This window comes from Drosophila arizonae, chromosome 4, assembly GCF_054131065.1.
Source record: "Drosophila arizonae isolate 15081-1271.41 chromosome 4, UAZ_ARI_1.0, whole genome shotgun sequence".
In the NCBI taxonomy this organism is placed as follows: Eukaryota; Metazoa; Arthropoda; class Insecta; order Diptera; family Drosophilidae; genus Drosophila; species Drosophila arizonae.
This window is the reverse complement of record NC_142924.1, coordinates 9,028,209-9,052,304: the sequence shown is the minus strand read 5'-3', so window position 1 is coordinate 9,052,304 and position 24,096 is coordinate 9,028,209. Positions and strand designations below refer to the sequence as shown.

At 43.5% G+C, this 24,096-nt stretch overlaps 1 long non-coding RNA gene across 1 annotated transcript in view; it reads right to left on the bottom strand.

The window, feature by feature from the left end:
* Positions 1-24,096, bottom strand: part of LOC149269082 (uncharacterized) — a 29,025-nt gene that overhangs the window by 2,451 nt on the left and 2,478 nt on the right. The window contains exon 2 of the long non-coding RNA XR_016270086.1: positions 63-3,296. This is a non-coding gene — a long non-coding RNA (uncharacterized LOC149269082). The remainder of the gene's footprint in view (positions 1-62; positions 3,297-24,096) is intronic.

The window sequence follows — 24,096 nt, the reverse complement described above, 5'->3', positions numbered from 1 at the left end:
ACGTGTTAATGACAACAGCAACAACAACAACAACAACAACAGAAACTGCAGCCAAGTCTTACCTGTTGCGCGTCTTTTCATTTGCCTTTCTTTGGTTTTCTTTTTTGTTCTTTTGCCGACAAATGCAAATTTCTCAAATCTATTCTGCTCACGTCAAATATTTGTATAGATTTTCAGGTCCGTTCGCTGGCGTTGCAAGTGCATTGTGGCACACAGGTGTTAGAACTCACAGCTCATTGTTAATGCGTGTGTTTGCATTGTTATTTTATGGCTCTGGATGCTGTTCGTTTGTTCGCTTGGCTGTTGGATGGCTGCAAGACGTTTGCATATTGCGGAATTTCCCAGCATTTGCTCGATTCATCGAAAGGGTTTCCGAAATACCAACCGAAAACCAAATGCTGACGCCTCATGCAACACCTTTCGCATATTTGCATATGGCCCAGAACAAAAGCCGCAACAGGTGCGTCTCACCTGGCCAACAACAGATGTAGTTGCATGCTAACCGATTATGGATTAGAATACGTTTAGTGTTTGCTCGGACAATTGGTTACGCTAGCCGAATCTCAATTGAACAATCCAGTGTTGGTCATAGACCAAAATTTCATAGGTAAACGAATCTCTAAGAAGTCTGCATACAATGGAGGCATTGAATAGTTAGAGCTGTTCTCTAGGAAGCTGGAGTCGTATAATAGCTAAACTGTATTCCGAAAACGATTTGAATGGAAGTCCGACATCTGTTAGCTTGCGTCAGTAATTCATTTGTAATTCCCAAATAGTTAAATCAGAAAAGACTGAATTTTAGAGTATATTTACTGTAAACTCTAAGCATATATTGCTTACCTCTACAGCATATAAATTTAAAGATCTTATAAATGAACAAATGTACCCTATGATATATAATAGTATTACATTTGCAATTCCCATTGAGTTATATCATGCTTACAACTCTACAGCTCCCAATCGAACTTAATCTCATCCAATCAAACCATCTAAGTACTAACATTAAATAGTTGAGTGCTATGAAATGTAAGCTTCTTGCATTTGCCACACTCTCTTAAATCAGAAGTCGGCGAGCTCATTAATCAACACGAGCTCCATAATATTCAATTCCCAGCACTTTTGTATTCCCAATGATTGATCGGGTGTATTTTCAGCTTTTGCATGTTCGATTCCCATATTCGCCAACGCCTCAGCCTCGCAGCCTTTAGCGCTGCCCTCGCCCGCTCCATCGGCTCCAACATAATGATCCGTTTCTCAACTCTTGCTAATGTTGACTCCAATCATTGACCATAATATCGGAGTGCAGACTAAACAGCGATCGCTCAAACCAATCAAAACAGGCACTTAACATTTGGGCACCCAAAATAATATAAGACGGAACACACCACAAAGCAGCAAATGCTCGTTAGCTGCTAAAGAAATAAAGAGAAGATGACGAAGAAGAAGCAGAAGCAGAGAATACGCTGAGTCACTCAAACATGGCCCAAAATGTGCGTCCAACTATTCTGTTCACTTCGCTTTGACTTCAACTTCGACTGCGACTTCGACTTCGACTTTGGCTTTGGCTTTGGCTTTGAGTCTCCCGTTCGCAATCAACCCAACAACGACTGCAACTATCTCTTTCCCTCTGCATCGCCCGCTCCCTCTCCCTCTCGCTCCAGTATTGCCTGGCGGCAATCAATGCTGTATGACAGCTAGGTTAACAGTCGATCCTACGCGCTTCCTCTTGATTTCGTTAAGTAAATCTCCAGCTTGGCTTGGGCAACCTTCACGTGCGCGTCGCCATCGTCGTCGTCGTCGTCGTCGTCGTCGTCGCCAGCTGTCCGTGATTCCCCTGCCTCTGCCTCCACTTCCCCTCCTCCGCCTCCTCCTCCACCTGTTCAGTTTTCATGGCTTGGCTGTCGAGATCATGATCATGGCTTTAACTGGCTCTTGGCAAGAGGCCAGAGTACGTGTATTTTTAACTTGGCTGTTGCTCTTGGCGTTGGCAGCGACTGCGTTTATTGTTGTGTATGTCTCGACAGACGACGGCCAGATGGACAGCCAGACAGACGGACACACAATGTTGGCTCTTTAGGAGCAACCTATGCGAGTCTACCCGTCCCTCGGCACCTCCACACTCAAGCTCCATTGGCATCGGCTTCGACTCCGGCGTCGGCATCGGCGTCTGCGTCGGTTTTCTTTTTAAACGCTTTTAAACACCTGAGAAACTTGCTTTTTAATGTGCGCACATGTGTGCGGCTCACGATGATCATAACGATGATCATGATGATGATCATCATCATTCGAGTCTAGGCTCGGACTGTGGCTCGTTTGTGCGATGATGAAGCAAATATAACAAATCTCAAAGTTATCAGCCCGACACGTTGCCTGGGCCACGCAGCTGAGTAAATCAATTGACGCGCACAATTCTAGGAATTCAGCTCCAAGTGCAGGTCCCCTCTTCCCTAGTGGTCTCTCCGCTGCCCACGCCTAGCTTGCTGCTCATTTGAATGCGATCGCGTTGGCCGCTGCTCGTTAATGTGTTTGGCTGCCCCCACGGGGCATTTGGCAGCGGCAACATTTGTCAGACGATGCCTCCAGAGGAGGCAGCAGCAGCAGTCGCAGCCATCGAGCAGCAACCGAGCAGCAGTCGAGATTTATACCTAAATGATTAACCATTTCTTACTCTAGGCTGGGGAGCCCGGATCGCTGCAGTTGCTGCCAGTGGGTGCCACTTGGTGTGAATTTGTAATGCGCCCGCTTTTTACTTGGCATTGACTTTGGATTTGAGTTCTGTGTTTTGGGCCCGACTCGACTGAGCTCGGTTTGGTTTGGTTTGGTTTTGTTTGGTATGCTGCCTGCTTCCTCTGCTGACCATTCTTTGGCTGCCTGGCGATTGACACCTGCATGCATTTCTTGTTTCTCAGGTGTGCGACGGCTCAGCTCAGCGCAGCTCAGGTGTCTCTCCCCTCGTATATGTGTCTGTGTGTGTGCTTGTGTTTGTTTCTTTATTTCATTTCTTCATCTTTTGCCTCTTTTTATTTTGGAGTTGAGTCATCGACCATTAACAATGTTGTTTTTGTTGTTGTTGTTGTTGCTGTTGCTGGTGCTGTGGCTATTGGAAAGGATTTCATTGCTCATCTCTTTTTATTTATTTTTGTTGTATTTTGTGGCTCAGGTAGTTGTGTTGTTATGGCCATGTAGTGATTGTCCCACAATCACATTTTGGCCGCCTCGGAACGGAACTCGCTTAATGCATTTGCTCTGCGTTTTAATTAGGCAAAGTGCATCTTTTATTGCCCTCGCCGCATACCCTGTAGAAGCAATGAAACAGAAGATAAGACATGTAATGTTTATTTTATGAGCGTGGCTGTTTAATGGTAGCAAAGCAACAGATAAGAAAAATGTAAGCTGAAAGGATTATTGGCATTGGGCAAATATTTAGATTGCTTCTAAGACAAAATTTATGTAGAGTAAGCAAAAGCACATCAGAGTGTAGAGACATTGAGCTAACTCTACATAGACAGCAATCAATCCCTCTCTCTCTCTCTCTTTCTGTCACTCCTATCCAGTGTTGCCAGATTAGCTATTTAATAGCATTTTTAGCTATTTTTGAACCCTAAATGCTATGAAAATTTTGAAAATGCTATTAGCTATAAATTTAGCTATTTTACAAACGAATATTTTGAATTTGATTTTAGTATTTCAAGCCAAAAAAAAAAAAAAAAAAACATTTTTCGATTAAGTCCCAAATTGTACGTAATGATCTGCGCGATACTACCACCACGACTTTATCGTACTTATACTATCAGTTGTGAATTTACTCCATCGCAAATTCTTCTTGGCGCACTTCTTGGCATTAATTGTATGTGATGAATAAAAAATATAATCAGAAATTTCGTGATTCCTGGAAAACAATCACCGAATTTAAGAATTGGATTAAGGAGGATGAGTCGGACAACAGGCGGGCGTATTGTATATACTGCAAATGCAGTGTTTTTGCCAAATTGCACGATATTAAAATGCATGCCGCGACAAAAAAGCATAACACATTTTCCATGATTACATTTAAACATGATTCCAGTTAATCAAAAATATAATTCTGATGATGATTTGGATGTGGACCAAATTGTAACATTATTAAATAACATTTAAAAATAAAATTTTAAGTAAATGCATAATGCATAAAGGTTTCAGCTATTTTGTAAGCTATTTTAAAATTTGTTTAGCTATTTTCAGCTATTTTTTAGAGACGATTTTGCTATTTTTATGTCTCAAAACCTGGCAACACTGCTCCTATCACGTGCAGCCTGAAGAAAAGCTCTCTTCACATTGTTACTCCACTTTATGGTAGCTGTAATTGTTGTTTATTGTTTTTGATTTTTGATTTTTCTTTTCTTTTGTGCTGGTTCGTTGCTCTCTTAGCTGCTGACCAGCAATTTCCGATTGTCTGATTAAGTGACAGAGCAAAAGGCAGAGCCATTACATAAAATCCACTGCAATTAGTTGGCGCATTCATGTGTGTGTGAGTGTGTCTGTTTGTGTGAGTGTCAAAGCGGGTCACAAGCATTTCGCCAGCCGAAAAGCAAACAGAGCTCCAGAGCTCGAAACTTTTGTAGTTGGCAGCCCAAAAACGAGGGTACTTTACCGTTGTGTGTGCAGGTGTGCGAAAGCATTAAAATTCCACTCGAAAAGAGCTGAAAATTTCACAAAACAACAACGGCAGAGCAACAGCAACAACGTTGGCGCTGGCGTCTTCCAGCCGCAGTTCCAGCCAACAGCGACTCAAGTTCCAGCTTACAGTTAACAGCTGAAAGCAAAATTAAATGACTGCACAAAGTTCAGGCGTAAGTACGAGTGCTTAAAAAAGTCGCACGACACTCAAATCACGACTAGAAAACTGAAAAGGTTTTGGAGCAGCAACAGCAACAACAACGAATCTTCCAAGTTGCAAGTTCAGTGAAGTTCAACACGAAAAACGTGCAGGAGCAAAAAAGCAACACTAGTTGTTGCAGCTGCCAACAATAATAATACGCCCCCTATTCAACCTCCTGCCCCTCCCCATTCCACCTCACAGCTGCATTGCCATCCTCAAGTGGCAGCCAATCATAATCAGAGGCAGGCAATCAAAATTTGAAAATTTCTGCTGCAGCGCCGTTAATGAGCGACTCAATGAGCTTTATCTGGCGGAAGCTTCGGCCTCTGTTACTGCCAGGGCCAGCTGCGCAGTCGCAGTCGCTGACGTCGACGACGACGCTGTTGCTGTCGCTGTTTGCAGGTGTTCGGCAAACGAAACAAAAGAAAAAAGCTGCGTCATTGATTAGTACGCAGCACAGAAAAAAAGCTAAAACTAGACTGTGTCAAAGAATTGTGCTGGAGAAGGGTGCAAAGTGAGAGAGGGAGAGAGAGAGTGGAGAGTGGAAGCTGGCTGGAAGTAGCATGAGCAAAGCAAAGCTTAATGGAAATATGCGTAAATTAGGCTTTCTGCTTTGGAGCACGAAAGTATAAAAATATTTGTATGATCTATAAATATAATATGCCCTTTGTGGCATTCGTTGTTGCTGGGTATTTTGCAGCTGGACAATTGCTCGGTTCGTTTGCGCCGCCTGCGACAGGCAGCTGCCAAAAAACATAAGTCACGATTTTCGCTTTTGTTAATTCATCAGCGAACAATTTGCATTTTTCTTGTGGTGCGCCGCTGTGCATTTCTTTGCGATTTCTTTGGCTCGTTAATCTTTCTGGTGCGACCCTTTGCTGTGGCAGCCACAGCGGCTTACAGCAACAGCAACAGTAACGGCAACAACAATTGGCAACAAGCAACTTTAATTAGCATTTTTACGCCAACAGCAACAGCAGCAACAACAACAACAGCAACTGAGAACTGCAATTATCGAACAACTGCAACTAGTTCGCTTTGCTCTGGATTGCGGGTGGTGCAGCAGCAATTGCCAGCTGCAACAAACGCGACTCTGAGCTCCACATTTCCCACAGCCAATGCCGCAATGCAGTCGCCTTCTTTTTGGTTGCAGCGAATTTCAATTAAACGGCACGTCAGCAGCGATAAGCACAAAGACGCGAAGCAGCAGCAGCAGCAGCAGCTACAGCAGCAACTGTTGCAGTTGCAGTGACAGCAATGCGTTAACAATTTTCGCGCCACAACAGCTGCGACTGCTGCTGTTGCTGCTGTTGCAGTTGCTGCTGTGCACCATCTGCCAGTAGCCTAATTACGGCTCAAATGCTGACATTGTTGGCAGACGGTAGCCGTTGCTTCTGCACTTCTTCTAGGCCCAAATTGGAGTGCAGTTGCTGCCGCCCGGTTTCGTGCCACATTCTCATCAGCTTCGCCTTTTATTGCTTGCTTTATTTTATTTTTTATTTTTAACACAAATCAAATTAAGCGCTCGTTAGCTGCATAAAAATTTCACCACGACATTAAGACACCCTTTAAAAAAAAAAAAAGACATTTTCCAATTTCGTGTTGCGTTTTATGTCCTGCGACTGTTCACGCAACATGATGCCTGCCCAGCCTTAGCCCCAGCCCCCGCCTCCTGTTGGGGCAATCAGAGTTCGCGTCGCAGAACGAGGTCGCCCGAAGAACGGGGCAACGTCGCCTGCGACGTTGTGGCAAGGCGTAATTACATTTAAGTACCGGCAACCAAGCCCAGTCAACTGACAACCCACTGAGCGCTGCAACCCAAAAAAAGAGAGAGAGCAGAAAAAACAAAGCAACAACAACTGCAAATTAAATGCAACGTAGCCTGGCAGGCATAAGGTGCTCGAGTCCTGCAGAATCTCAGCGCAAAGTGAATTGTAATTGGGAACACGGAGCATGCAGTTGTTGCTGCTGTTGCTGCTGTTGCTGTTGCTGCTGCTGTTGCTGTTGCTGCTAGTGGCAGCTGTGACGGCAACACTCGAAGCGCGACTAAATGCGCAAAAATGTTGCAAAGACGGTAATTTACAATTGCAACAAACTGTTGCTGTTGTTGCTGCGGCACCACAACGCCAACATATTGCCAATTGACGGAGCTGCCCGACCGTTGTTGTACCCTGTTGTGGCCGCAGGGCGACGATTTGCTTATAGCTTGTTGCACCTTGGCTGAGTCTCCTGTGCGCATGTCTATTAGCGCGAGTGCGATTTTGGCCAAGTGTGCCCAAAGCTGATTCTAAATTGGCTGTAAGTGCAGGCAAATGAGCTGACTCTGATAGTACTTAAGGTGTATGAAGAGGAGAGGTAAAGGAAGGGATAGAGAGTCAGGAAGAAAAAGATACAAACACGTTATAGCTATATATACAGATACAGATACAGATACAGATACAGATACAGATAAAGATACAGATACAGATACAGATACAGATGCAGATACAGATACAGATACAGATACAAATACAGATACAGATACAGATACAGATACAGATACAGATACAGATACAGATACAAATACAGATACAGATACAGATACAGATACAGATACAGATACAAATTCAGATACAGATACAGATACAGATACAGATACAGATACAGATACAGATACAGATACAGATACAGATACAGATACAGAGACAGATACAGATACAGATACAGATACAGATACAGACACAGATACAGATACAGATACAGATACAGATACAGATACAGATACAGATACAGATACAGATACAGATACAGATACAAACAGATACAGATACAGATACAGATACAGGTACAGATACAGATACAGATACAGATACAGATACAGATACAGATACAGATACAGATACAGATACAGATACAGATACAGATACAGATACAGATACAGATACAGATACAGATACAGATACAGATACAGATACAGATACAGATACAGATACAGATACAGATACAGATACAGATACAGATACAGATACAGATACAGATACAGATACAGATACAGATACAGATACAGATACAGATACAGATACAGATACAGATACAGATACAGATACAGATACAGATACAGATACAGATACAGATACAGATACAGATACAGATACAGATACAGATACAGATACAGATACAGATACAGATACAGATACAGATACAGATACAGATACAGATACAGATACAGATACAGATACAGATACAGATACAGATACAGATACAGATACAGATACAGATACAGATACAGATACAGATACAGATACAGATACAGATACAGATACAGATACAGATACAGATACAGATACAGATACAGATACAGATACAGATACAGATACAGATACAGATACAGATACAGATACAGATACAGATACAGATACAGATACAGATACAGATACAGATACAGATACAGATACAGATACAGATACAGATACAAACAGATACAGATACAAACAGATACAGATACAGATACAGATACAGGTACAGATACAGATACAGATACAGATACAGATACAGATACAGATACAGATACAGATACAGATACAGATACAGATACAGGTACAGATACAGATACAGATACAGATACAGATACAGATACAGATACAGATACAGATACAGATACAGATACAGATACAGATACAGATACAGATACAGATACAGATACAGATACAGATACAGATACAGATACAGATACAGATACAGATACAGATACAGATACAGATACAGATACAGATACAGATACAGATACAGATACAGGTACAGATTTTACAGGGTATTCGCTAGTTGTTGCAGCCACAAAAACCCTCAATTCAAGCTATCTGCAACTTCTCTAAAAGGCTAACAAAGCGCAGCCGCGTCGCATTCAGCAGCCCATTGGCTACTGTGAGTAGCTGTTGCTGCTGCTGCTGCATCTTCTGCTGCTGCTTCTGTTGCTGTCCATGGTGAAATCGAAAAGTGTTCTGGACAGGAAATGTGGCTGCCACCAGCAGCAACAACAGCAGCAGCAACACAACGAGGCGCGACAGAAGCCCAAAAGGAATGCAAACATGAAACACGATAATTGAGCAGCGTGGAAAAATTGCCAAAGACGCGAAATGGACAAATACGAATTACAGTATCCAAATCAGTGTCTTCCACTGACTGCGCAGCCCCCTTTTGGTAGTCGGCTAGCCCCCTTCCCGCTCGTTGGCCCTGGGGCAGCTCCCAGCAATTTCGTATGTGGCGGCAGCTGCAAAATTCATTTGACAAAAGCAACGAGAAACAAAACAGCAACTGACCAAGCAGAAGAAGAAGAAGGGCTCTTGTTCTCTCTCACCTCCCTTTCCCTCTCTCTCTCTCTCTCTCTGTCTCCCTCTCATCCTGTACAGGAATTCAAATAACTTGGCGTTTAATTTATGAGAATGCGCGGTAGCTGTTGCCGTAGCCCCAATGTTGCCCCAATGTTGCAGATGCTGCTCATGCGCAGCAGCAGCAGCAGCAGCAGTGGCGGCGATAAAAATATTTTGGCCCAAATTGAAGTTCGCCGCCCGCTGTCCTCTGCCCGCTGCTGCTCCCCCTTTTGGCCCAATTGACTCGCCTCGCCGCGCCTCGTCGGCGCATTTTATTAATCATGTGCGTAATTTATTTGAGCAGCCGCGCACAATTTCACCCAAATGGAAATTGCCACAGTCCGTGCTGCACTGGCATCCTGCTCGCTCCTTTGATTGGGTTTGCGGCTCTGTCTGCTGTGCCTGCGCCTGCGCCTGGGGCGGTCATCGGACTGCGCATAATTTACATATTTTTACCGCTTGGCCGTCGAAATTGTCACAGGTGAAAGATGCGCAATCATTGCATTCATTACACACACGCACGCACACACTTACCCCGGCCAGCCACGCCCCTCTATTTCCGCCTCATTCGCCGAGTCGTTTATCATTTCTTGTTAACCAGCCAGAGACTCGCCGTGTAATTTGTCGAGGCATGCTTATCAGTCGCCTCGCCTGCCATGGCGATAATTTTGGAAGCGGGACTCGCACTCGCAATCGCAATCAAATGCCAGAGCAAACAAACATTTGTCTCTGCCCGACCAGCAAGAGTAGGAGTAGTGGCAGGAGTAGGAGCAGGAGCAGGAGCAGGAGCAGGAGCAGGAGTAGCAGCAGCAGCAGGACCACCATTAAGACGCCTTATCTTATCTGCTGCCGCCGCTGATGAGTCGACAAGTTACTCATTGGGCACTTGCTCCCAGGCTCGGGTAAAGCATATATATATAGAGTCAGGCCACCATTGGGTAATTATCTGACTGAGCCAAACGAGGGCTGCTCGAAAAGTAGTGTAAAGAAATTGTGTGTGAAATGGAAATAGTATGAGGGAGGGATGCTCTTGAGATTAAGTGAGACTTAAGATACACTCCATCTGGATATCATATAGCCATATAAGCCAGTAGAACATTTTGCTTAGAAACCTTCTAAATTAATTTCTTCAATTTCGATCTTTATTTCTTTTCATTTTCATATCCAGTATTCCATTCAACAATTGCCAATTTTTAGACTTCTAGGTAACTTTTCGGCACACCCTCGCTGTCCCTATCGCTGCGCATGTTTGTGTTTCTATCGTCAACATTTCCCACTTTGCGTTGTCCTTATTTGTTTTGCTGTGTGAAACTCCCTAGAGAGAGATGAGAGAGAGAGAGAGAGAGAGAGACAGCGTGAGTCGGCCAGGCAGTCAGGTAGACGTACCCAAATTGATAGGAACCGCTTCGAAGGGGTCTCTATCTTCCTGTCGCCCGCTCGCTGTATCTATCTCTGGGCAGCTATGTGACCTCCACTTGAGACGAGCAGCGCGTTGCACGTGTGCATCGTGTGTTAATCTCTGTTGACATTCCTGGAACTCTGGATCTTTGATTTTGGCCGACAAATTGTTGCTGTTCTTTAGTTGGTTTCGCGTTACGCACGTACGACAGTTGCTTTCCCTCTCCCTCTCTCTCTCTCTCCCTCTCTCTCTCTTTCTGTCGCTTTAATAAGCGTTAAGTTGGCAGGACTCAGCGACAAATTATGCTGGGGAATTTTTGTGCAGCGACTCAATTTGCCTGCGCTCCTGTGTTCTCTTGTTGCATGCCCCGCGGTGGCAGCCAACCAAGCAGCTAGCCATCCAGTCAGCCAAAGCCAACAAGTGTTCATATTAATGATCCACAGATTTGTTAAATTTCGTGGCTCATTTCTGATACAAATATGGGCGTGGCAAACACACACGCAGCCAGGCCGCAGCCATACATTAATCGTGAATCAAACCTCATCGGCCGAACCCTGAAAGACCATCATTTTTATCGAATGGGTCGCATAAGCCGCTAGCCCCTGAGCATATTAATGGCTTTTGTGCGTTAAGATTGAGGAATTTCAGCCAAAGAAAGGAGAATACAAAACAAGGGGCATAAATATCGTTTCGTAGAAGCAAGTGCAGCGCACAGGGGCTGCCATTGTTGTTGATGACGATGATGATGATGATGAGGTACAGGAAGAGGGAGAGGGGCAAGCGGGGAAAGGCGAAGGTGCAAAGGGATCAGGATCGAGGTTTAGGCAAACAGCGTGAGGTTCCTACAGATTCTCATTTTGAGGTTCATTGTCGCTCAGGATGGGGGCGCGCTTATTATCATACAATATTCCATTTAATTATTTCAATTTGAATGCAAACACTTGTCGACGTGATTACCATACCAAGGAATAGCTGGATACCTGGAATACCTGTTTCTTTTATTTACCCAAACAACCGCCATGTGGGCGTTCGCTTCGAATTTCATTTGCGTTTGAGCATTTGTCTTTTTCCATTACAGAACTTACTTCTTATCGGAGCTGCCTTTCCCTTGAGTTGGATTCACCTAAGAGCAGACAGCGAGCTTATCAGTAGCGCTCAGCCATAATCGGAGCAAATATTAGCTTACATTAGGTCATCGAGCAGCGATAAAACGATAAAGGGAAAAACCGAAAGTGGCTCAGCTCGTCTTGAGGTCTGAGTTCAGTTCAAATATAAAATGTGACAGTGACAGGAAATGCATTGTGGACATCATATTTCACTTGATAAGAAATGTAATTCATGACAACCGCAACAACAACAACAACAGCAGCAGCAACAACATGGATCAACAAGTGCCCTGGGCAAAGCAAACGCACTTGTAGCTGAACCTGGACTTGTGTGTAGACATAAATTTATATATATGTATGCTAGTACACAGAGAGAGTGTCAGGTTTGTCCATAACCAAATCCAAGTGCGGCGACTGTATCGCATTACCCACTCGACTTGGCGCTGTTTATTTATATTTTTTTTGCTTTTCCCAGGCGCAGAACTTTCAGAAGAGAAAGAGACTGAAAGTCACGTCGCATTCGCTGCGGAGAATGTCTTTGCTAGATGGAGCTGTCGGGGTCATCGACGCATATACATATACTGTATATATAACTATACTAATATATGTGACTGCTGTGACCATTATGTTTTATGTTTTGCGTTTCTTTTCATACCCATTGCAAGTGGACACAAATGGGGTATGTTAATTCTAGCTAAAGAAAGTGGGAATAGTTGAAGAACCAAGTCAATCCACATATGAATGGAAAACAGTTTGAGCTGAAGATGAGAGTAGGTGAACTAGAGAAACACATATACATATATATATATAGATATATATTTTGTTTTGATAGTCCATCAGTGTGAATGAGCTCTCATCCTTATATCATAAATGAGGATTTCTTTTACAGGTCTTATGCTACCTAGCATATATCTCTTTTATTTCTAATACAATGAATCCGTTTCAGGCAAGTTATATAATGCTAGGTATCAGAGTATCTAGTACAGACTATATGGAATAGAATATTGAATAAAAAGTATCTAATATACTAAGATACAAACAAGTAAAAAGTATCTATTATACGTTATCTGCTACAAGGTAGCAGAATATCTGTAACCGAGTATCTAATGCTTCTATATTAGATAAGATCATTCGATTAGTTCACTTACAGTCTAGGGTATCTACTAGTCAATCACTCTCCAAGCGTGCACACTTGTTTTACTTATATATAATTCTTTAAATTTAAGCGTCTGTGACAGTTTTATGGCGCATTTGGTTGCATTGATTTGGGTTCCATTTTTAACACTTTTCGAAATTTAATACAAGCCGCATTCATATGGATAGTGTAATACGAGATTTATTGGACGAGTATGGGTATTATCGACCAGAATGCGCCACAAATGTGAAGCCCACATCATTTTCGGTGCGATTAACGCGCTAACAGAATTCGAATTCGAATTCGATTCGAATGAAGAAGAGGAAGACGCTTGGAATCTAACTCTGAAATTTCCGTTGCCAGCTTAATTGGAACCCCATTGTAATTGTCGGTCGGTGTGTGTGTGTGCGTGAGTGTGGATAATAGGCTGGAAATTATGTTTTTATTGAAATAAATTAAGTGCACGTGCGTATATGTGGGCTGAACGTTGCTCGGCCTGCGCCAACTATACGATATGATAATGGACAGCCATCAATTGGGCCGCTCGGACAGGGAGGCGTGCCGGCAGTGGGATTTCTCGCACTCTGCCCCTATGACAATGCAAATGTTAATCCAATTCTAATTCTAATACGCACTGAACTAATCAAAATTTCGAAACAAAAGACAGCCTTGAGTTGGCGTGGATATAATGAGGCATATGCCCAGCTATGGGTAGCACAACTAAATTGGAAATTTATAGATTGTGCATATAAAGGAAACAAGCTAAGAATATATAGATTTATGCATATGAATATTAAAGGAAATTTTATAAACAAATAAATATAATATAAATAAATAAAATAAATAGAATATATATGATCTATTTATATAATAATAAGTTTTTTTTTTGAATATTTTTTGATGTGAATAAAAAATGCAGATATATCATATTATTTATTATGTCAAGTTCATTAGTTTGAGTTCATTTTAATCCTCAATTTGTTTATATGAGCTTCTATCTACCTGTACCTTCGTCCGATTGTCTGTTCGTCCTTCTACCTATCCATCTGTCCGTTTGAGAGAATTACTCCTCTTCTTCTCAAATTTCGATAAGTTAGTGCCCAATTGTTGGGCTATTATAACTAGGCTTTTTCCTATAATAAAATGTTATTAATATTGCCATTCAATCATATATTCATATTTATATATATTTGATCATATATCAATACAAAAAAACCTATAAAAAAATATCATTATAATATATGTATAATAAACCGCATAATTTGACAAACCCCCTAAAAAAAAGGAAATGAAAAATAATAAAATAAATAGCTGTTAAAAGGCCTGTTCATATGCTTATGCGCTGTACAACATAAGTCTGGGCCAACAATTTATTTAGCACACTTACAGCCTGCAGCAGCAGCAGCAACAACAGCAGCAGCAACAACAATGGACTAAAAGTTGCCTGTGCCATAAACATAACATGAAATTTATTTAATAATATAAACAAAATGTGCGCCAAATTGCGTATCAACAGCAGCGACAGACACATGGACACACTCACCTACACACACATAGATACACTTGGAGGTCTGGAGTAGCTGCTGGCCAAGCAGTGGCCAAATGGCCTGTTTGCCTAGGCTGGACATTAACAGGTCGTAAACCTTTTGGCAGCGGCCAAACAAAAGACAAGCGCTGAAACGAATCACAGACCTCTAGCCCAATGCCCAAATGGCTAAGAGAGAGAGAGAGAGGGGGGGCACTGCGGCTGGCGGTGGGGTGGGGAGGGCTTCTTTTTGTGGCTTTTGGAAATCGGAGCCAGGCTACAAAACGGCGCTCTGTCAAATAAGTCCCCAAAATAGCGGCGCAAATTTGACCAGAGACATAAATAAGTTTTATTGTTGTTGTTGTATTTTTTTGTTAGCTGGGCAGCAGCAACAGTTGCTGCTGCTGTTGCTATTGTTGTTGTGGGTGGCATAAGAGCAACAACAATTGCCGTTGGCTGAGCAGCAGTTGAAGCTGCGCATGCGCAGCCAGCAAATGGATAAAGCGCAATTCTTGTTGTTGTTGCTGTTGTTGCTTGGTTTATTATTAAATATTACGTACGTTTGTTGTCCGTACATTTGTTTATTGCCTCGCAGCGGCATTCAGCATGCGCCCAGTTGTCATAATTGAATTCCAGCAGCGGGCGTTTACGTTTGCCCAGTTACCGCTACGATCGAGCTGAGATATAGATATATATAGGTATATATATATATGCAGCATGGCCCTCTCTCTCACTTCAGCTGCTTCTTTCTGTCTCTCTCTTTCTCGCGCAGCCTCTGGCTACACTTGCGTGCTGAGAATTTGATCGATTCGTTCGATTAGTTTGCGGCACATGCAATCGACACGCAGCGTTCTCTTTCAATTGAACAGCCTAGCTGCCAGAGTCAGCCAGTCGGCTAGCTGCCCCTAGGGCGTGGCACGGCGGCGTGGAGTGGAGCCAAGCTGTTGATTCAATTTGCCGCCAAATGCTGCTGCTGCTGCTGCTGCTGCTGTTGGGCCAGCGACACTCCCGCCAATTGGGAAATTGTCTCATTGCAATGCCAGACAGCTGACTTTGGCTCAAATGACAACTGGTAATACGCGCTATTAATATCGCCAGCTACATGTGTCCCAACTGCCAGGGGTCGAGCTGCGCGAGAGTGTTGGAAAACTCTGTATGTGTGCGAGTATGTGTGGCTGTGTGGGTGAGGCCTATCGTGTGGTTCAGGAAGTGAAAACAATAGAGTGTCGCATTTAGTGGAGCATTTTGATATCAATTAACAATATCAATTGCGCTGTCAAATTAGTTGATGTCTAATGGCAAATCAGAGGAGAGTCTATATATTACATAGAGTAGATTTTATTTATATATTTAAAGGTTACAATATAATGTGAAATTAAAACTAGCTTATAGAGAGACCCTTGGCTTACATGGATTATATATATATTATAGTTTGAATTTAGCTAAACCATAATTAAGGTAAATTTAAAGTTGATCTATAAAGTTAAAGAGAAAAGCTTCAAAAATGAAATTATATAATGTATTATAAGTAATTATAAATCATATGATCATCTTCCGAATCTTGCTCAGAGACCTACATCAAAAGTCTAAGAATGTTCCATAGCAACAATACTTGATTTTTGATAATCTTTCCGCTTGAATCAAGGTGCGCATATTTGTAACTCTCGCTCTTCTATGTGATTCTCATGCAGGCAAATAAGCCTTCAGCTTCCACTGCACTGCTAGCCGTATTTATATCTTGGCTTTTCTTCAAAGCCCTGGTCAGACTATTTAAGTCTTATTGTGTAGTCAACCCAATTCTTGAACAAAAGCTTAGCTTAAATTACAGCCCACACACACGCACACGCACACACACACAGACATACACATACTCCAAAATGGGCATCTCACTGACAAGTGGAGCAAGTGAAATGGACAAAGCTGGAAGATGCTCAGCTAGACGGAGCAGGTAGCCTGAACGCACTGGGGGTCAGTGCTTCGTTTACAAGATATTCAAAGAGCTTTGCATATTTTAGGCGCGCTTGGCGACATTTGAATGGAACAGCTAGAGCTAGAGCAGCGGCAGCAGCAGAGATAGATAGATAGAGGCAAGTGCTACGCAGCTCCACTGGCTGGAGCTGTGGCTGGGTCTGTCCAGCTGTGGAGAGCTGGTCTGCTCGTGGTCTGCAGGTGGTCGTCGTACAACTCTATTTTTTATTTTGTCGCGTTCGTTGAAGTCTTTGCAGCGGTGGTCGCTCGTTTATAAGTCGGAGCCAGGCTGCTTGGCTTTAGCTGCAGCATTTGCTTTGTCGGCCCGCTTTTCCAGTCGCATTTCCAATGGAAAGCCCCGTCGGGCAGCAGGCAGCAGGCAGCAAGCAGCATAGAATGCAGATAGCACTCTGGCATTGTATCTGTATATCTGTATCTGTATCTCGATCGTCGTTTGGCGTGCGTCCATTCAGAGTGGGGAATGGGGCATGCGGCATGGGGCATGTGGCATGGGGAGTGTGGAGTGGAGGGTATCGCCCGATGGCGACTTCTTTTTTGCATTTTATGCGGCTTTTTGGTATGTTCATTGTGAATTTATTGTAGGTGATTTTATCGCTCAAACAAATGTTGCATTTTACAAGTGCTTCAAGTGCTTGCTTGCCAACGTTTGCTAAAGACGGCGCTTATTAATGAGCTACAGCTAGAGCTGGAGCTGGAGCTAAAGCTGATCTCGATCTGGCGCTAGTTGTACGCAGCGGGTGCCCGGCAACTGCCAACGGGGGCAGTGGGCGTTCGAGTTGGGAGTTGGGATCTGGTACTTGGGCTTTGCTAAGCAAACGTACCTAATCGCCGTCACATGGAGTGGGCTGTTCCCGAGTTGTGCGCCCGTCCATAGGCCAGCTGGCCATTGGCCAATTTCAGCTGTTGGCCTGGCCAAACAAATTGGAATAATCATTCCTTTCGACTCTACTCAGACTGAATAAATTTCTGCACAATTAATTTCGAATTAAGCCTCCAGCTCTTTTGGTGTTGAAATTTATGAAAATTGCCCGAAAATTGCTCACGTTGATTTGGTTTCGGTTTTTTTTCCAATATATTTTTGGTCAGGAAATCGAATCCATGGCAATTTGACGAGCAGCCAAACCACAGCATAATTTAAATATATTGTTAAGTTCTGGACAGCTCAGACATATAATATGTGTATATGTGGGATATATAGGAATGTATTATATATGAAGGAGGCCTTACATACTCTCTGCAGATATTTGAGATGAACTATGATAATTCGAGCATCTCCATAGGGGAGACAGAAAAAAAGAGATAGAAATGAAGAAAGAGAGAGAGATAGAGAGCGAGAATGAAATAGAAAGAGAGAGAGATTGATAGTGAGTGATCAAGAGAGAGAGCGGTGAATATAGAAATAGAGAGATGGAGAAAGAGAGAGAGAGTTGGATAGAGATGGAGAGAGAGCGAGAGAGAGAGAGAATGATAGTGCGAGAGAGAATTCTTAATAGTGAAAGAGATAGAGCGCTAGAGATATATACATAAGCGAGAAAGAGAGCGAAAGAGAATTATATATATGTGTTACTTTATAGCTATACAAAAACAACATATGCCAAGAGATGCCTACGTTTCCTACTCCTTTTCGTCTGCCTCTTCTCTTTTAAAATATTGCACCTATAAAGTGAAGCAATCTTTCTTAAAGAGATTTTAGTCTTATATAAGCCAAGGAGCTAACCATTTGAACTTTTCCTTAAGAGCTGTTTGACCTCTGAGTCATACATCCATAAATAGCTATTACACAGTATCATATACATGGTATATTCGACCTGAGCTTGAGCTTAATGTACCTGTACACATTACACTTCTATTCTCCAATTACGGCCATCAATCATTCCGCACAAAAATCAATGGAAAAGTACTTAATTGAATACTATTGTGGGCCACAGGGGAAACAAGCACGCAACGAGGTCAAAGGACTTGGCTGGACTTGGCTGTAAGAGCGAGCACAGGTGCGTCGATTAGGGCTAATCAATGTTTAACACACGGCGGTCAAACATCAATCAATTGGTTGAACAGGTCACAACTTTGCTGCATGCCGGCGATTAAAGACGCGATGCGCTGTCCATTTGTGAGTGACTCGACAGGTGAGTAGCTGGTGGGCGAAGGTGGGCGGAGGTGGTAGGTGGATGTGGCTGATTGCTGGGAACACCGGCAAATTGCTGTCACAAGCGCCAAATTATGCGCTCGCTCCACTAGCTGGGGACTTAATCGAAGACAAACATCTAATTGACATAGAGCCGACATGGTAAACGAGCCAAGGAGCCAGCGAGCCAACGAGCCAAGCGGCCAGCGATCCGCGGTCGCCAGGCAGCCAAATGAAGACGAGGCGCATATCTGGCATTCACTGGGCATATTTATGGCAATGGTTCAAGAGTTCAACAACAACTGCCAGTTGCAAGTTGCAGGTTGCAAGTCGCTAGTTGCAAGTTTAATCAAGGCTTAGGCGTCTATTAATTAGCGGCTTACAAGACTTTGCGCTGAGGCAACTTCATTCGTGGTGCGGGCGAGCAGCAATGTGAGAACCTGTTGCACGCATGCTAGATGCTCTCTCTCACTCTCTCTCTCTCTCTGTATCTCTTTCTCTCTGTCTCCTATTCTGTTTCTGTACAGTGAAAGGTGCTGTTGGCTAGAAGCGCTTTCTGTGGCCCTCGGGCGGAGCATGTCAAAGTGACGACCATCAAATAAAACACCTGATGGTCGAGCCAACAGCCAACAACAATAACAAAAAATATAAAAAAAATACTCGAACAGAGGTCGACATTTGGCAACACTCGCGGTCATAAAGCAAGCAATTTAAGGTGAAAGGTGCTCAGCTGGAAGACTTTGAAGACTTGCAGACATGCCAAAAGAAATATGTCTGAAAATGGCTTGGCTATAATTAATTTGCTGTTGTTGCAGTCGTTGCTGCTGCTGAGGCTGCTGGTGCAACAAACAGCAACAGTTGCTGGCAGTCAAAATCGAAAAGTCACTTATGACTGACACTTTGCATATGAGGCGGTACCGGCCACCTCCCCTCTTCCACCTCTTTCTCATCGTCCTCCGCATCCCCCACTTCCTACTCCTTCTCCTGCTGCCGTTGTCTGAACATCAAGCTGGAGATGAAGATGACGACCCAGACATGCAGTGACTTATGATTTACCTTCTTAACTCAACTCGACTGGGGCTCAGCTTGGCTCACGTTGATTTCGCGTGATTTAAGCCAACAAATGTTTGCAGAAAAAGTTATGAGCATTTGATTTACGATGTGCTGGCCAAGCTGGCAACAGTGCAACTGGGAACGGGCAATGACAGCGTGCAACGTGCAACAGTGCCTCCTCCTGGGCGTACGCTGATGGATTTGTCAAGTTTGTGGGTCAAGTGTTACGTTCTTCACTATAGACATACATACATACATATATATTTGTATATACATATATTCTTTTTGAATATCCGCCTCACGATGATTACTCAAAATCACAGCTAAAGTTGCGTTCCATGATCGCTTGGCAGTTGCCTCGTGTGAATCGCTGCGCAGTCGGCAACTAATTGCAAGAGGCAACAAAAAATTTGAATGTTTAACAAATATTTATGAGTGCTTCAGAGCTTCGTAGTAGTTGCTGCTGTTTGAAAATGATGAAAAACTTTCTTGCAAATCATAAAATCAGTAATTGAAAATTTTAAATATCCTGAACATTTACGCATAAAACTAAGAGTTTAATAAATTTCCAAAAATCCAATCAGTAAAATTTGAAGCTGCTGTTATTAAAAGCTGCTGTTAACTCTAATTAGACTTTTAACAGATTTGGAATGCTTTAAATCAGCAATATGCTAAGCGTCTGTTATTTACAGCTCTGTTATTAAGCTTTTAGTATGACTGTTAAGCAGAAGCATATAAAATGCACTAACAGAAAACATAGCTATGCGCTTTATGTGCAGGCTTAAAATATACATCAATCATTCATTAATTAGATAAATGCGGGCATATATAAATATATTTATTTTCATTTATATACATATGTTCACATCTAGATTTACGCAACCTTTCGAGGCGTTGCCCAGACAGTAGAAAGTCTTTTGTGGCTGTGACCAAGTCAAATGGTTTGGCCAAAGGAGGCGTTGAGTTGCCCTCATCATTAGAACAACATTTTTGTTCACAGTAATGCAAATATTGACGATGACGTCACAATGTCACAGCGTGTCATCGACGGGCATGCAGCCCAACCCCTAAACGAGGCGCAACCCTCGACCCAGGGCAGGCGCCAAGGACGCAGAAAAACTGCGCGAAAAAACTGCAGCTGATTTGATTTCTTTTTTTTTTTTTTGTGTGTGTGTTTGGTTTGCTTTTCATTCTGCTGTCAGCATCGTGGGAATGTTTGAGCAGCAACCCTGGAGGCAACCCTTCGACTTGGACTTGGACACAGCTGCAACAAAACGCAAGTCCGTAGCTGGTCAAGAGGCGGCAGTAGCAGCAGCCGCCGCGGCAGCCGCTGTAGCAGCAGCTGGGAGTACAGTCTTGGCTGGGATTGATGATGGCCTAGGATGATTGGCTGGAATGGCAGTCGCTGCATATGTCACTGGATACAAATGTATCTATAGCTCGAAATCAGTCCAATTAAAAATAATAAAGGCGAAACGCAGCTTGTTAGTGCGCTCTACTCGGCTCTACTCTCTGGCTGCCAAGATGGCAGATTGCACCCCAAAAATAAACAATAGGACTCCACATTTTTCCTCTTTTCCTCTCGTATGTTTCTCCTTTTTTCTGTGGTTAGCTCAATGCGCGTGGGAAAGCGTCGTTCCATCCATAAGCAGGCAACCGGGCCTGGGCACCTGCCGCGCCCCAAGCGTCAGTCGACCATATTTGGTTTACATATGGCCCAGACTCTGCAAAAATCGTGATCAAATCAAATGCCCAGCCATAAAATTGTGGAATTCTAACAGCAATTTGAGCGCAACACGAACAAGCTATCTGCCCAGACAGCGGCTCAGCAGGAGGGGTGCCGGGGAGGGGAGGGCTGTGTTACTTAGGCGCCTGACAATTCTATTTGGCACGAGCTCATTAAGCACCATTTATATGCAACATGAGCCATGACTGGACCAAAACTGCAGCCGACTACCGATCGACGATCGTCGAATGTCGAATGTGGATTGTCGATTGTCGATTGTCGATCGTCGGACAGTCAACAGCGAAAACCTCTCCAAGCTCTCGTTGCGAGTCAATGGCTTTTGCTTAGCTCGGCTTGGCTTGGGTTGGCTTGGTTTGGCCTGCTGACAAGTTGTTGACGCTGGCAAATGATTTACTGCCTCCAGTTGGCTCCCGGCCAGCAACAACAACAACAACTACAACAAGAACGAGCACTGCTTTCGGTCACATGCCAAATTCAAGCAAGCAACAACGCACAACAAGTGCCAACACGTGGACACCCACTTATCTAACGATGGCGTTCTTACGATCATGCTTGATCAATAACTGTTTAGATTATGAAATAGTCGAAAGAAACTAAATAATTGTCTGCCTAGCATATATTGATCGTTAGCTAAAGACTTGCTTGATCGTGGACTGATCAGATATTGTAGCGATCCAGTCTTATATTTATTGCTAAGCTAAAAGATTAATAGTACGGAATCAATTGAGGTTTATGATCATAAAGAATGGCTTGATCGGTGACTGATCGGATATAGTAACCTCACTTTATCGATCAAGTCTCAAGTTTACAGATAAGCTGAAAGATTAATAGAACGGCTTATATTGAAAGCATTCAATCGAAGTTTATGATCCGTAGATCAAAGAATTGGTAGATCGGTAGCTGTCTAGACTAGATTTGGATCAAATGTGTATTGCAAGAGGAGACAAAGTGCAAGCCGATCTGCACGTCATGAATACATTAGTTCAGACCCTGCAATTAAGATCAGTTAACAGTAGTCTAGACTTGATAATTATTCATACAGCATATTGTGAACAATTGCATATGAAATTATATGGGCACAATTTGCGATTAGCATATAGCACTCTACTCCTCGCCTATCGGCTGACAAAAACTGTCAACGTTGGCTGCCATCCGATTTTAATCAGTCTGCAACAGAAGTGTGCCAGCCATGTGGCTCGATACGAATCCAAGTCGAAGTTGGAGTTGGAGTTGAAGTTTGGCTCAAGGATTTTGACAGCTAAGCTGACATGGCAAAAATGCATAAGTGAGCATGGTGGACACATTATGACGGACTGTTACACGACACATGTATGACCATATTTAGGAGGGTAGGGGGTGTGGCCCAGGTGAATATGGCAAAAAGCTCAAATGCAATGAAACAATCAATCAAAGCGCTGAAAAGGGGCTTGTCTAGAGCTGAGCTTGGGCTTGAGCTGAGCAGGAGGGAGGGAGGGTCAGTAGTGAGCGTAACGGTAACTCCAAAAAGGCACAAAATCAAATTACCAGCAATGATTAATCAATCAACAGTTGTTTGCTTGCCATACAGTAAAGCCTCAGCTCAATGCGATAGCCAACACGATCTCTGCTTCACTTGGCCTCGCTAGTGGGTGTGTGTATAGCTCTGTCTCCGGCTGTCTGTGTGCGTGTGTGTGTGCTGGCCAAGTGGGTGCGTTCTCACAGCTGGATGCCAATACTGACAATCACGATCACACACACACACACACACACTAACACACCTGTGTTGTAGACACCACGTGTGCGTTCCAGGCAATTGCAAATCAATGCTTCGCTGCGGCAGGAGCTTGCCTTTGGCTGTAGCCTCTTCCCTAAATGGTGCGATCTTACCTGGCCGGGTCGTGCCAAAAATGGGTTTGCAACTGGAATTCGCTTTTAGTCAAACAGCCGCAGCTGCAGCTAGCTTTGAGGCGCAGGTGGCAATTGGCAAGCAGCTGGCAACAGGCATCGGGCAACGGGCAACGGGCAACCGGCAACTGGCAACTGGTGTGAACAACTAGAAAGTTTTTTAGTCGAGCTGGAGCTCGTGAGAATCAGTGCAGCATAATTTATTGGTTGCGCGACCAATTCAATTTATGGCCGACTAATGAAAATTTGACAAATAGCAAATGGCCAAGCAATTTCATTCTAGCCCAGGCCAATAACATTCATCATGCCGCTGCGCAAACGTTTCCGCATAGAAATTGATTGACAACTCGAGGAGGAGGAGCTGCAGTTCGAGTTCGAGTCGGATTGGAGCTGGAGTCGCAATCTGTGAGCCAAAATGGCAACGGCAGCCAAAACACGTCAATTTCGAGGCCTGCCGATTTATGGGCGCCCAGCTTCAAGCCAAGTCGTGACCCGCGTGCATTGAACTTTGTTGTTGTAGTTGTTGCTGTTGCTGTTGCTTTTTGTTGTCCGATCTTGTCTGGGGTATGAAACGAGACGCTTTGAAATCTACCAGCACGAAATGCAATTTCCAAAAGAGTAGAAGAAGGAGAAGAAAAAAAAAACGTTATTGTGGGAGCTGAACATAATGAAGCCGTTGGTCATTGGCCAAAAGGTTTGTTTGCTCTGTCAATCATAATTTGTGTGCTTCTTTTGCAGTTGAATGTGTGCGCTGCACTCGTTTTCCCACATTTTATGGACGGCTGCCCCTATTGCTCTGGCCCTGGGAAAATCTCTGGCGTAACTGGAGGCTCGCTTGTTGCGCAACAATTACTCGGCTTTTGGTCTGGCTTGGTTTGGCTTTGTTTGCCCTGGCCGAGTCCGTCAACATGACCAATTGGCAGTCCAGT